The sequence below is a fragment of the Macaca mulatta genome, chromosome 8 (genome assembly GCF_049350105.2).
Source record: "Macaca mulatta isolate MMU2019108-1 chromosome 8, T2T-MMU8v2.0, whole genome shotgun sequence".
NCBI lineage: Eukaryota > Metazoa > Chordata > Mammalia > Primates > Cercopithecidae > Macaca > Macaca mulatta.
Window position 1 is genome coordinate 68,491,396 of NC_133413.1, and position 12,228 is coordinate 68,503,623.

Consider the following 12,228-nt stretch of genomic DNA (forward strand, 5'->3'; position numbering starts at 1 on the left):
ATATATATATATTTTTTAGGTGGACAGGAAGTAGAATTTATTGGTGAGTATTAAGAGGGGGCAGCACAGTGGAAGCCCTCATTAGTGCAGGGCCTGCCACTTGTCCAGAGGGCCACGACTGGGAATGTGCTTGACCCATCTGGGATGAGCCGCTTCTCAGCCACCACGTCTTCAAATTCATTGGCATTGAACTTGGTGAAGCCCCACTTCTTTGAGATGTAGATCTTCTGGCGGCTGGGGAGCTTGAACTTGGCCCTGCACAGGGCCTCAATCACATGCTCCTTGTTCTGCAGCTTGGTGTGGAATGACATAACTTGGCCAATGTGAACCCTGGCCACAGTGCCCTGGGACTTTCCAATGGCACCTCGCATGCCTGTTTGGAGCCTACACTGGGGTAGTGCAAGGTCAGAAACATGAACATCCATCTGAAAGGACTGTCTCTAAGGTCCCTTAGAGCAACCCATACAACAAACAGTCTGCATCACTACCAGGGAAGCTGCTGTTTGCAACCATTGCACACTGGGCCCCCATGAGGAAAGGAACTCAGTTGGCTTAATTGGCTGCAGGAAGAAGAAATTCTTATGGGAGCCCTACACAAAAAGACTTTACCAAAATATGCTTAGAACTTATCAACAAATTTACTAAATTTCTGAATAAAAATTAGTATACAAAATCAGTGACATTTCTACACATGAATGACTGACTAGCTAAAAAAGAAATCAAGAAAGCTATTCCATTTACAATAACTATCAAAAATAAAATATCTTGAATAAGTTTTAACCAAGGAGGTAAAAGACGTCTACCATAAAAACTACAAAACACAAATAAAAGAAATTTAATATGACACCTAGAAATGGAAAGACATCCACAGTAATAGATTGGAAGAATTAATATTGTTAAAATAACTATACTACCCAAAGTAATCTACAAATTCAATGCCATTCATATCAAAATACCAAAGACATTCTTTTACCTCTGTGTACCTGCAGATCCAACACTGTGTGTAAACCACCAAGGCTTAGGGCTTGCACCTTCTGCAGCAATGGTCTGAGCTGTACATTGGCCCCCTTTTGCCACAGCTGGGATGCAGGGCACCAAGTCCTGAGACTCCACAAACCAGCAAGGCCCTGGGCCCAGCCCAGGAAACCATTTTTCCCTCCTAGGCCTCTGGGAGGCCTGTGATGTGAAGAGCTGTCATGAAGTTCTCTGACATGCCCTGGAGACATTTCCCCCATTGTCTTGGGGATTAACTTTTGGCTCTTTGTTACTTATGCAGATTTCTGCAGCCAGCTTGAATTTCTCCCCAGAAAATGGAATTTTCTTTTATATTGTATTGTCAGGCTGCAAACTTTCTGAACTTTTATGCTTTGCTTCCTTTTAAACATAAGTTCTAATTGTAAACCATATCTTTGTGAATACATAAAACTGAATGATTTTCACAGTACCCAAGTCACCTCTTGAATGCTTTGCTACTTAGAAATTTCTTGCAACAGATGCCCTAAATCAAATCATCTCTCTCAAGTTCAAAGTTCCACAAATCTCTAGGGCAGCGAAAAATGTCACCAGTCTCTTTGCTAAAACATAGCAAGAGTCACGTTTGCTCCAGTTTCCAACAAATTCCTCTTCTCCATCTGAGACAGCAGCATTTGGTCAAAGCCATTCAACAAGTCTCTAGGAAGTTCCAAACTTTCCCACATCTTCCTGTGTTCTGAGTCTTCCAAGTCTCTAGGAAGTTTCAAACTTTCCCACATGTTCCTATCTTCTTCAAGTCCTCCAAACTGTTTGAAACTCTTCCTGTTACCCAGTTCCAAAATAACTTCCACATTTCCAGGTATCTTTACAGCAGTGCCCCACTACCCAGTACCACTTTATTCTATCAGCATGTTCTCATGCTGCTCATAAAGACATATCTAAGACTTGGTAATTTACAAAGGAAAGAGGTTTAATTGACTCACGCTTCCACATGGCTGAGGAGACCTCACAATTATGGCTGAAGGCGAATGAGGAGCAAAATCACGTCTTACATGGCAGCAGGCAAGAGAGTTTGTATAGGGGAACTCCCCTTTATAAAACCATCAGATCTTGTGAGACTCATTCACTATCACAAAAACAGTACAGGAAAGACCTACTCCCATGATTCAATTACCTCCCACTGAGACCCTCCCACAACATATGGAAATTATGGAAGCTACAATTCAAGATGACATTTTGGTGGGGACACAACCAAACCATATCAATGCCCTATGCTCATGGATGAGTAGGATCACTACTATCAAAATGACCATACTGTTAAGAGAAACATACAAATTCAATGCAATTCTCATCAAAATACCATGATCCTTCTTCATGAACCTAGAAAAAAAAATCCTAAAATTCCTATGAAAACAAAAAAAGCCCACACAGTGAAAGCAAGACTAAGCAAAAAGAATGAATCTGGAGGCATCACATTACCTGACTTCAAACTAAACTATGAGGCTATAGTAATCAAAACAACATGGTACTGGTATAAAAATAGGCACATAGACCTTGCACATAGGCAAGAGAACAGAATAAAAACCCAGAAATAAAGTCTAATACTCACAGCCAACTGATCTTTGACAAAGCAAACAAAAACATAAAGTGAGGAAAGGACAACCTATTTAACAAATGGTGCTGGGATAATTGGCAAGACACATGTAGAAGAATTAAACTGTTCTGCACATGTATCCCAAAGCTTAAAGTTTAATTAAAAAAAAGTTTGTTGTCACAATGAAATATGAAGTTAAAAAGATATAATACCAAATATATATATTTCCAGATGACAAAATATTTTTGAAAAAATGAAAGAATGAAACTGGATTCTAAACACTCACTTTATACAAAAATCAACTCAAGATGGTTCAAAGACATAAATCTAAGACTTGAAACCATAAAAATCCTAGAAGATAACGTTGCAAAATCCCTTCTAGACATTGGCTTAGGCAAAGACTTCATGACCAGGAACCCAAAAGCAAATGCAACAAAAACAAAGAAATAGACAGGACTTAATTAAATAAAAAGCTTCTGCATAACAAAAGAAATAATCAGCACAGAAAACAAACAACCCATAGAGTGGGAGAAAATCTTCACTATCTGTACGTCTGGCAAAGGACTAATATCCAGAATTTACAAGGAACTCAAATAAATCAGCAAGAACAAAAATAGTCCCATCAAAAAGTGAGCTAAGGACATGAATAGACAATTCTCAAAAGAAGATATACAAACATCCCACAAACATATAAAAAAAAATGCTCAACATCTCTAATCATCAAAGAAATGCAAATCAACACTATAATATGATACCGTCTTATTACTGTAAAAACAGCCACAATCAAGGATGTGGTGAAAAGTGAACACTTTTACACTGCTGGCGGGAATATAAACTAGTACAACCACTATGGAAAACGGTGGGGGAGATTCCTTAAAGAACTAAAAGTAGAACTACCATTTGATCCAGCAAGCCCACTACTGGGTATCTACCCAGAGGAAAAGAAGTCATTACACGAAAAAGAAACTTGTACATGCATGTTTATAAAAGCACAATTTGCAATTGCAAAAATATGAAACCAGTCCAAATGTCCATCAATCAACAAGAAAATATACCATGGAATACTACTCAGCCATAAAAAATATATGAAGTGATGGCATTTGCAGCAACCTAGATGGAATTGGAGACCATTATTCTAAGTGAAGTTGCTCAGAAATGGAAAACCAAATATCATATGTTCTTACTCATAAATGGGAGCTGAACTATGAGGATGCAAAGGCATTAGAATGACACATTGGACTTTGGGGACTCGGGAGAAAGGGTGGTTGGAGGATAAAAGACTACACATTGGGTACTGTGTACATTGCTTGGGTGATGAGTGCACCAAAATCTCGGAATTGACCACTAAATTACTTATCCATGTAACCAAACACCATCTGTTACCTAAAACTTATTAAAATAAAAATTTTTGTAAGAAGTTCTAGCATTTAATAGCATAGTAGGGTGACTATTGTTAGCAACAATATATTGTATATTTCAAAATAACTAGAAGAAAAGATTTGAAATGTTCCCAACAAAAGAAATGATACTTGTTCAAGGTGATGGATAGCCTAAATACTCTAATTTGATCATTACACATTGTATGCATGTATCAGAATATCACATGTACCCATGAATATGTACAACTATTATGTATCAATAAAAACACCACTGTGAATGTTTCAGAAGAAAATTGATTTTTTACAACCATGGTGGAGGTGGAGGACATTCATGAAAAACATGACATCAAACTCAAGAATTAAAAAGTAAAACAGTAATAAATGTGTTTATATAAAACTTCAAACTTTCTTATGACAAAAACCTGACTTTCCTTCAGCAATGTTAGCAAGTAGTCAGAAGAATCCATTTTGTGTATCTGTTCCACACATCAAAGACAAGTTACCTCAGTGAATAGGCTTTCGTAAACCAACCAATCTGAGACCCAGAGTTTCTGACTCAGCCCATCAGGGATTTACTTTCCAGTAAATGCACTTCTGAATATAAACCAATCAATACAGTCTCATACAAGTAACCGGGCTTCTGCTAAAGGGATTTCAACCTACTTCCACCTCTGGAAGTCTCTTAATCCCTGACCACCTTCCAAAAACCCTATACAAAATCATCACTCAGTGCCTGACCAGCATCACTCTCCTTTAATATACTAAGCAATAACTTCAGCTTTTTAATTCAGATATTGAATGATGCCTCATCATCTTTTAACATATACATCGGGTTAATTTCTATTACAGTCAAATAGTCTTATGAAGCATCAAAAACAAATCAAATAGAAAAACATACAAAGCATATGAAGATCTATTTCACAAAAGAAGAAAATAAAACACCAGGAAACTATTTAAGAGCATGTCCAGTCTTACTGTTAATTAAAAAAAAAATGTTAAATAAAACAACAAGGTTTCATTTATTTTCATTTTGGAAGGTAAGGGCAGCAGAAATTGATAATAGCTAATTTTGATAATGGCATGAGAAAATGGGCATTATTACATGTCGCTGCTGTGAGTAAACAAGGTACACTTTTAAGAGCTATGTAAAGCCTTGGAAATAAACATCACGACTGCATACTCGTTGGTGCAAAAATTCTGCTTCTAATAATTTATCTCAAGGAAATATTCAGAGAAGTATGTCACCAAGATGAATGTATGTATATATGTGTTTACTTATTCAAGAGTATTTATTGAGCTTCTACACTGCATCTAGTAACAGTATATTCAACAAGACAAACATCCTGCTCACTTGTGTTGTACATTGTAGTGCAGGTTTACTCAAACTAAACCGATAGGCCAGGCCCCTAGGCTACCTGGTTTTGTAAACCATGTAGCCATGCCCATTTGTTTACATATTGTCTACGGCTGTTTGCCTGCTACAACAGCAGAGATGAGTAGTTGTCACAGAGACCATATGGCTCACAAAGGCTAAAATATTTACTATCTGGTCTTTTCCAGGGAAATCTTACAATACAAGATTGAATAACTGAAAACATAATTCAGAATAATATACAAAGAATATTGTTTTTATAAAGTTCAAAACAGAGAAAAACTAAATATATTATCCAGCAGAAAACGTGCCTGGGGTAAATCTGTATTTTTTTTTAAGCATGAGAAGGATGACTACAGAATCCAGGATTGTGATAAACTGTGGGTAAGAAGAATAGATGTGATATAGAAAAGAAACTCACAGTGTTTACAACTTATTAGCAGCTCTTTAGCTTTTACAAGGGCTATGATTTCACCAATATTTGTTCCTTATTTGGCTTCATAGCTTATATGCACATCACATATTCTTTTGTGTATCAAATATTATTATATAAGAAGAAAATAAAGAAAAAAATGAAAAAGAATTGGTCACTAAAAACCTACTTAGGAAGTCTCTACATGGGCTGGACAACTCTCCATTCAGGTGACTAACTGTGCTCTACCCCATAAGCTGTGTGATCCAAAAATGCCAGAGTATGGAAGTCTTTTCCTTGATACAGTTACAGCTTCTAGAAAATAATTCCTCTGAATTCCTTCAGGGATTTAGGGTTAGACCCTTACATACTTACGTTCTGTCAGAGGAAACTGGAGTTGGAGTTCAAAGTCATTAAGACTGATTTATCAACTACAGATATTCCTTGCCTTCCCACAATGAAAGATGAGCATTTGCTCTGCTTGACCATTCTCCTAAGAATGTGTGAAGATGATATTGCTTTTAGTCATACTACTTGTTACTTTTCTAAATTTCAACAGCAGCTATATCGATGTACATATATAGTGTCTATAAAAATATATGGCTGTATACATATTATTTATACATATATAGCTATATATGTATATCTATATACACATACATATGTATGTATATCTCTCTATATGTATATAGTTGCATGTGTATGTGTGTGTGTGTATATATATATATATTTTTTCTATTTTCTATTTCCTCATGATACGGTAATCCTTGGAGTATATATACCTGTATAACAAAATGTACAAATGTACACATGTGTATAGATATCTATCTTATATAGATAGCTTATACATAACCTTCATTTTTCAATCATAATCTTAATGATCACTATGCAAACTGATATGATAATCTTCCATTTATCTTTTCTATCACAATCTTACAAGTTTCAGGGTTTTGCTTTTTATTTTTGGGTTTTGTTTTGCTTTTTGTAGTTTCCAGTTAACCTATTTTCCTTCTCGACACACATAAAAAATGCCCCTTATATTCTCAGGATATCCCATCATACCAATTATCCTAACTGTTGCTTGGAATCCTCTTTCCTTTGGATACTTGTCTTACAGAGCCCTACATCTTCCCAATCCAATCTCTACCGGCTGCTTTCCAGGTTAAAAATCTTTGTTAATTTCTTGCTCCCTAGAATGTGAAAATAATTGTTCTTTTTATTTTTATTTTTGTTTTGTTTTGTTTTTGTAAAACAGAGTCTCAGTTTATTGCCCAGGCTGGAGTGCGGTGGCACAATCTGGGCTGACTGAAACTTCTGCCTCCCGGGTTCAAGCGATTCTCTTGCCTCAGCCACCTGAGTAGTTGGGATTACAGGTGTGCCCACCACCACACCCGGCTAATTTTTGTATTTTTCGTAGAGATGGAGTTTCTCTGTGTTGGTCAGCCTGGTCTCAAAATCCTGACCTAAGCAATCCACCTGCCTCGGCCTCCCAAAGTGCTAGGATTTACAGGCATGAGCCACCGCACCCAGCCCATTGTCCTTTTTAAATTCTAGGAAATTGTACCCTATTATCTTCTCAATAATTTTCTCTCTACTTTTTCTATGTTCTTCTTTTCTAAAACTATCAATTGTCTGGCATTACAACACCTAGTTTTATCTTGCAGGTCTCTTTTCACCCTGTAATTATGCTTGTATTTTCATAGTATTTTGCTCTACGTTCTGGAAACTTTTGCCACTTTGATTTAAAAGGCCTTCTATTTAATTTTTTTTGCAATTATATTTTTAATATTTGAAAAGACTTTCAAATTATTTGAGTATTCTCTCAATTCTCTTATTTTACTTTAAAAATGTTGATTTTCTGAATATTCTAATTAGAGGTTTCTCAAAGTTCTACTTATCAAAACATAATTCCTCCATTAGTTTTTTTGTTTCTTTTTTTTATAATCTTCATTCCTGATTTTCAGTTTCCTCATGACGTGGTGATCCTTCGGTTATGTTCACATTTAAGAATTAAAAAATGACAAGGCCGGGCACGGTGGCTCACGCCTGTAATCCCAACACTTTGGGAGGCCAAGGTGGGCGGATCAAAAGGTCAGGAGTTTGAGACCAGCTTGGCCAATATGGTGAAACCCCATCTCTACTAAAAATACAAAAATTGGCTGGGTGTGGTGGCACGCACCTGTAATCCAGGCTACTCGGGAGGCTGAGGCAGAAGAATCGCTTGAACCCAGGAAGCAGAGGTTGCAGTGAGCTGAGATCATGGCACTGCACTCCAGCCTGGGCAATACAGCAAGATTCTGTCTAAATAAATAAATAAATAAATAAATAAAGAAGACTAGCTGGTAAGCATTCTTTACTGTGTTCTAGGAAGGTCTAACTCCTCACTAGGTCTGTCTCTTTAATGTGAGTTGTCTATAGGGTTCTGGGTATTACTTGGCATTTTCTGGGCTTTTAAAGCATATGTGTTGGGGTAGGAATGACCTATATTTAGGCCTGCAGTCCCACAAATATCACAACAAAAAGAGTTTTACTCGGTAAACAATTAGCTTATACATTTATTTCCTGATTTATCAACTTTAGACAAGAATTCTTTACCTTTTCAGAAAGAGTGGTGAGGATTTGGTTCTTTCACTCTTCATCTTTCTTTGCACAACTACTAAAAAATTTAATTCTCTCTCTATTCCTGGTTTCAATTTCCTCATGACGTGGTGATCCTTTGGTTATGTTCACATTTAAGAATAAAAAAATGGATGGGGAGTCCACCCTCCCATAACCCATTAGCCCTCATGCTGTTCTTTCTCTAAGAGCCCCTAACGGAGTTCCCATTTCCTCAATCTTTCCTGTCCATTCCTTTATATGGAATCTTCCCTCTTCTGGATAAAATTGTCTTAAGGAGCTAGTTGAATTTGAGCCAATATGGCAAACCATTCCATGTTAAAGGATGCTTTTGAGTCAGACTCCCTAGAAAACATTGGAATTTTAACTAACTTTCTGAATCAATAGCTTAATTCAAGGTGCCCCTACATATATGAGAATGGATTGGATGATTTTAAAATCTGAGCAATGTTTCTAAAAGAAGTACTTTCAGAAATTGGGAACTGAAAATGAGAAGGATAAAGAATTATGAGTATATCTGGGATGCTGAAAGTAAAATAAATACATACATAATTTAAATGCCACAACCAATAAGGAAATTCTATTTTGTTACTTTAAAACAAGTCCCAATGCTGGACTACTTCAATTTTAGGAAATTCTATAGCTCAGTGATGTCATGGAAGTCCAGAATGTTTATGACTTTTATCTCTGCCAACCTCAGGTCAGCACTCCCTCATGAACACAAGATGGTTACCCGTGTTCTAGTAATGGAAGCATCATGGTGGTTTACTTCTTTATATTTCTTCTTGATTATAGCACCATTCTGAAGCCTCCCTGTTGAATTCCTCTTCTTTCTAATTAACCAACATTGGGTCACATAATCTTCTAATCAATCACTGGAAAAAGGAATAAAATTACTATGATTGGCTTAAATTAGCCAGGATTTACCCTGAACAATGTGGAAGGAGAGAAGGATTTGAAAATGTCAGCAAAATTGGAACTCTGCAGTCATAAAGAATGAAGAAATTATTCAGAGACAGCAGGCAGCCAACAGTGTCTTGTTTAGTCTTAACTATTGAACCATCAGAGAAGCTAAGAGAGGTGGCTTCTCCTTTTCTTTCAGTGATTCAACATTTGCCATGTAAGCTTAGATGTGAATATAGAGGAGACAATGAGAATATTAATAACATATAGTTGATCAGAGCCAGAGACATTTTTCATGAAAATATTCATCAGTTTGAAAAGAGGATGAAAGATAATTTTTTTTCTGCATCTATGAAACGACTGTTCTCTCTTCCTCCCACCTTTTTTGTTTCACTGCTGGTGAATTGCAGTGCATCTTCTTAGGCCATAAAGACTGTAGGCAAACTAAGATATAGTTCTTCTCCCGATATTTTATGAGTTTAGTATAGTAGATGGCAAAACTTTGAAGCACCTTACTCAAAGCAGGTTTGAATGTACTCACTAGCAGCCCAAGCCTGGTACAGCTTGATAAGGGTTGCCAAGGAGACAGACAGCTGGTTTAATGACAGCTGATAACAGTCCTTTCAAAGGTTTCACACAGTCCAGGAGGGGAAGGAAAGTGAGGGAGAAATGAAGAGGGCTGAGATGAGTAGGTGCACTGAGAAAGTTTCCCTTCAGCATTTCCTCCTCCTAACCCAGGACTTAGCGGTATGATGGTGACATAACTTTATCACAACTAAAGAGCTTACTGACAGGCACACAATGCTCTCACCAAGCTAATTTATATTCTGCTGATGTCGACCAGCGCATAATGTAATGAAAATTATATGGGTTTTGAAAAAGTAAAGTGAACTCTGTAGGGTCTCATTCAATTAGTTTCTCTAGAGAACACAATTCTGTATAAACTGACAGAACCACTGAAATGCATCCCTTCCCCAACCCCACCCAAAGCACAGCCTGCTGTGAGCGGGGGCTCACTTGCTCTCTGAATTTGTTATTTGTGATCTGAAAAATTTCATTTTTATATCCTCATTTCTTTCCATGACTTGTTATTTGTAGTTTCTAAGTACATTCAAAGCTATTTAATTACCTAATTTTAAACGCAGGCTAAGAAAAAAGACCCTGCAGGCTAGACAATCTGTCTATTAATACTGAAATCAACCAAATAAGACAAAATTTAAAATCTTTGCAAACCCAGTCAGGAATTTTTTTTTAACCGGATACTGAACTATTTACACAATAAGACCTAGCATTTAACATTTTTAAATTGGTTTTTATTGTTCTTTGAGTATGAAGTGATGGAATGGGCAGATCTGACAGTCTTTTCAATTTCTTTAATGGAGAACACATTTCTATTAAAGTTTCTGGGAGTCTCAGGTCTGGGACCATGGAATTTTGGTCTCTTCATAAGCTGCCCAGTAATTTGGCCCCACAGATAACCTGGAATTCTTGCTGTCTTCCTGGATGAAAGGCATCTTCTAAGCAATCTTGGAGGGTCTGAACTAATTTCTCCAGAATAAGTTTGCTGACACATGCAGTTTGTCATGAGCGTCTTTCTGCTAGGTAACTACAATTTAAAATAGGAATTTGTAATCTTCAAATTTGAAGGGTTTTAATTCATATAATTTTGGAAAAGCAGAATAAATAACAATGTTTTTAAATCATTTTCCACTGGTAATCAAGTTTCTGAAGGACAAAATCAAGCTAGTTAAAAAGGAACCTTTTATATGTTAATGGGTATGAAAGTTAAAAGAAGAAAATATGTATAATTTTTGTAATAGTATCGTGAAACCATAGTATAGGAAAATATTTGGGGCAAAGGAAGTACAGCAATGTGCCGCTTAATGTCACGAATATGTTTTGAGAAATGCTTTGTTAGGCGATTTTGTCATTATGTGAGCATCATAGAGTGTATTCACACAAACATAGATGGTATAACCCACTACATTACCCAGGCTATATGGTATAGCCTGGGTTACAAACCTGTACAGCATGTCACTGTACTGAATCTTGTAGGCCTTTATAACACTATGGTGAGTATTTGTGTATCTAAACACACCTAAACATAAAAAAGGTGCAGTAAAAGCACAGCATTATAATCTTATGGGACCAACTATATGCAGTCTGTCATTGACTCAAGTGTCTTTATGCAGAACATGACTGTAATGTCTTGTCCACCCTCTCTGTTTCTACAAAGATAGTCTTTCTCCCACAATTGTTTTTTAATCTTTAAAATCAGAAGAAAAGCACATCACCTCATAACAAATTATATCACAACTAATTTTAGCTGGGCATGGTGGCTCACGCCTGTAATCCCAGCACTTTGGGAGGCTGAGGCAGGAAGATCACTTGAGGCCAGGAGTTTGAGACCAGGCTGGTCAACATGGCAAAACCCCGTCTCTATTAAAAATACAAAAGTTAGCCAGGCATGGCGGCACGTGCCTGTAATCCCAGCTACTTGAGATGCTGAGACAGGAGAATCGCTTTAACCCAGGAAGTGGAGGTTGCAGTGAGCAGAGATCGTGCCATTGCACTCCAGCCTGGGCTGCAGAGTGAGACTTCATCTCAAAAAAAAAAACACAAGAAACAAATTATATCACAACTCATTTCAAGTCTCAACTTTTTAGATATTTTTATTTTATTAACCCTACTCCAATCTATTAATTTTTACTCTGCTTGTGTGTGGGTGTGTATTTGCATTTTCCTTTGACTGAAACTGTCATCATGCTTATATTTACTTGCTTATTACCTGTCTCACCAAATAAAATGTTAAGTTCCATCAAGGCAGGGATTTCATTTTGTTGACTACTTTATCCCAGGAGCCTATAACATTGCCTAAGATGCAATAATTTTTTGAATTAATTTAATGAACCCTGGAACTATTTCTTCTCCAGACTACCTCAATCTTATATTAAGGAAGTAAAATTACTGTTTTGCCCAA

At 36.8% G+C, this 12,228-nt stretch overlaps 1 non-coding gene across 1 annotated transcript; it reads right to left on the reverse strand.

The window, feature by feature from the left end:
- Positions 1-432: 432 nt before the first annotated feature.
- On the reverse strand, positions 433-566 carry LOC114680491 (small nucleolar RNA SNORA70). The gene has a single exon (XR_003732710.1). It is a non-coding gene; the product is annotated as a small nucleolar RNA SNORA70 (small nucleolar RNA).
- Between the last annotated feature and the right edge of the window lie 11,662 nt (positions 567-12,228).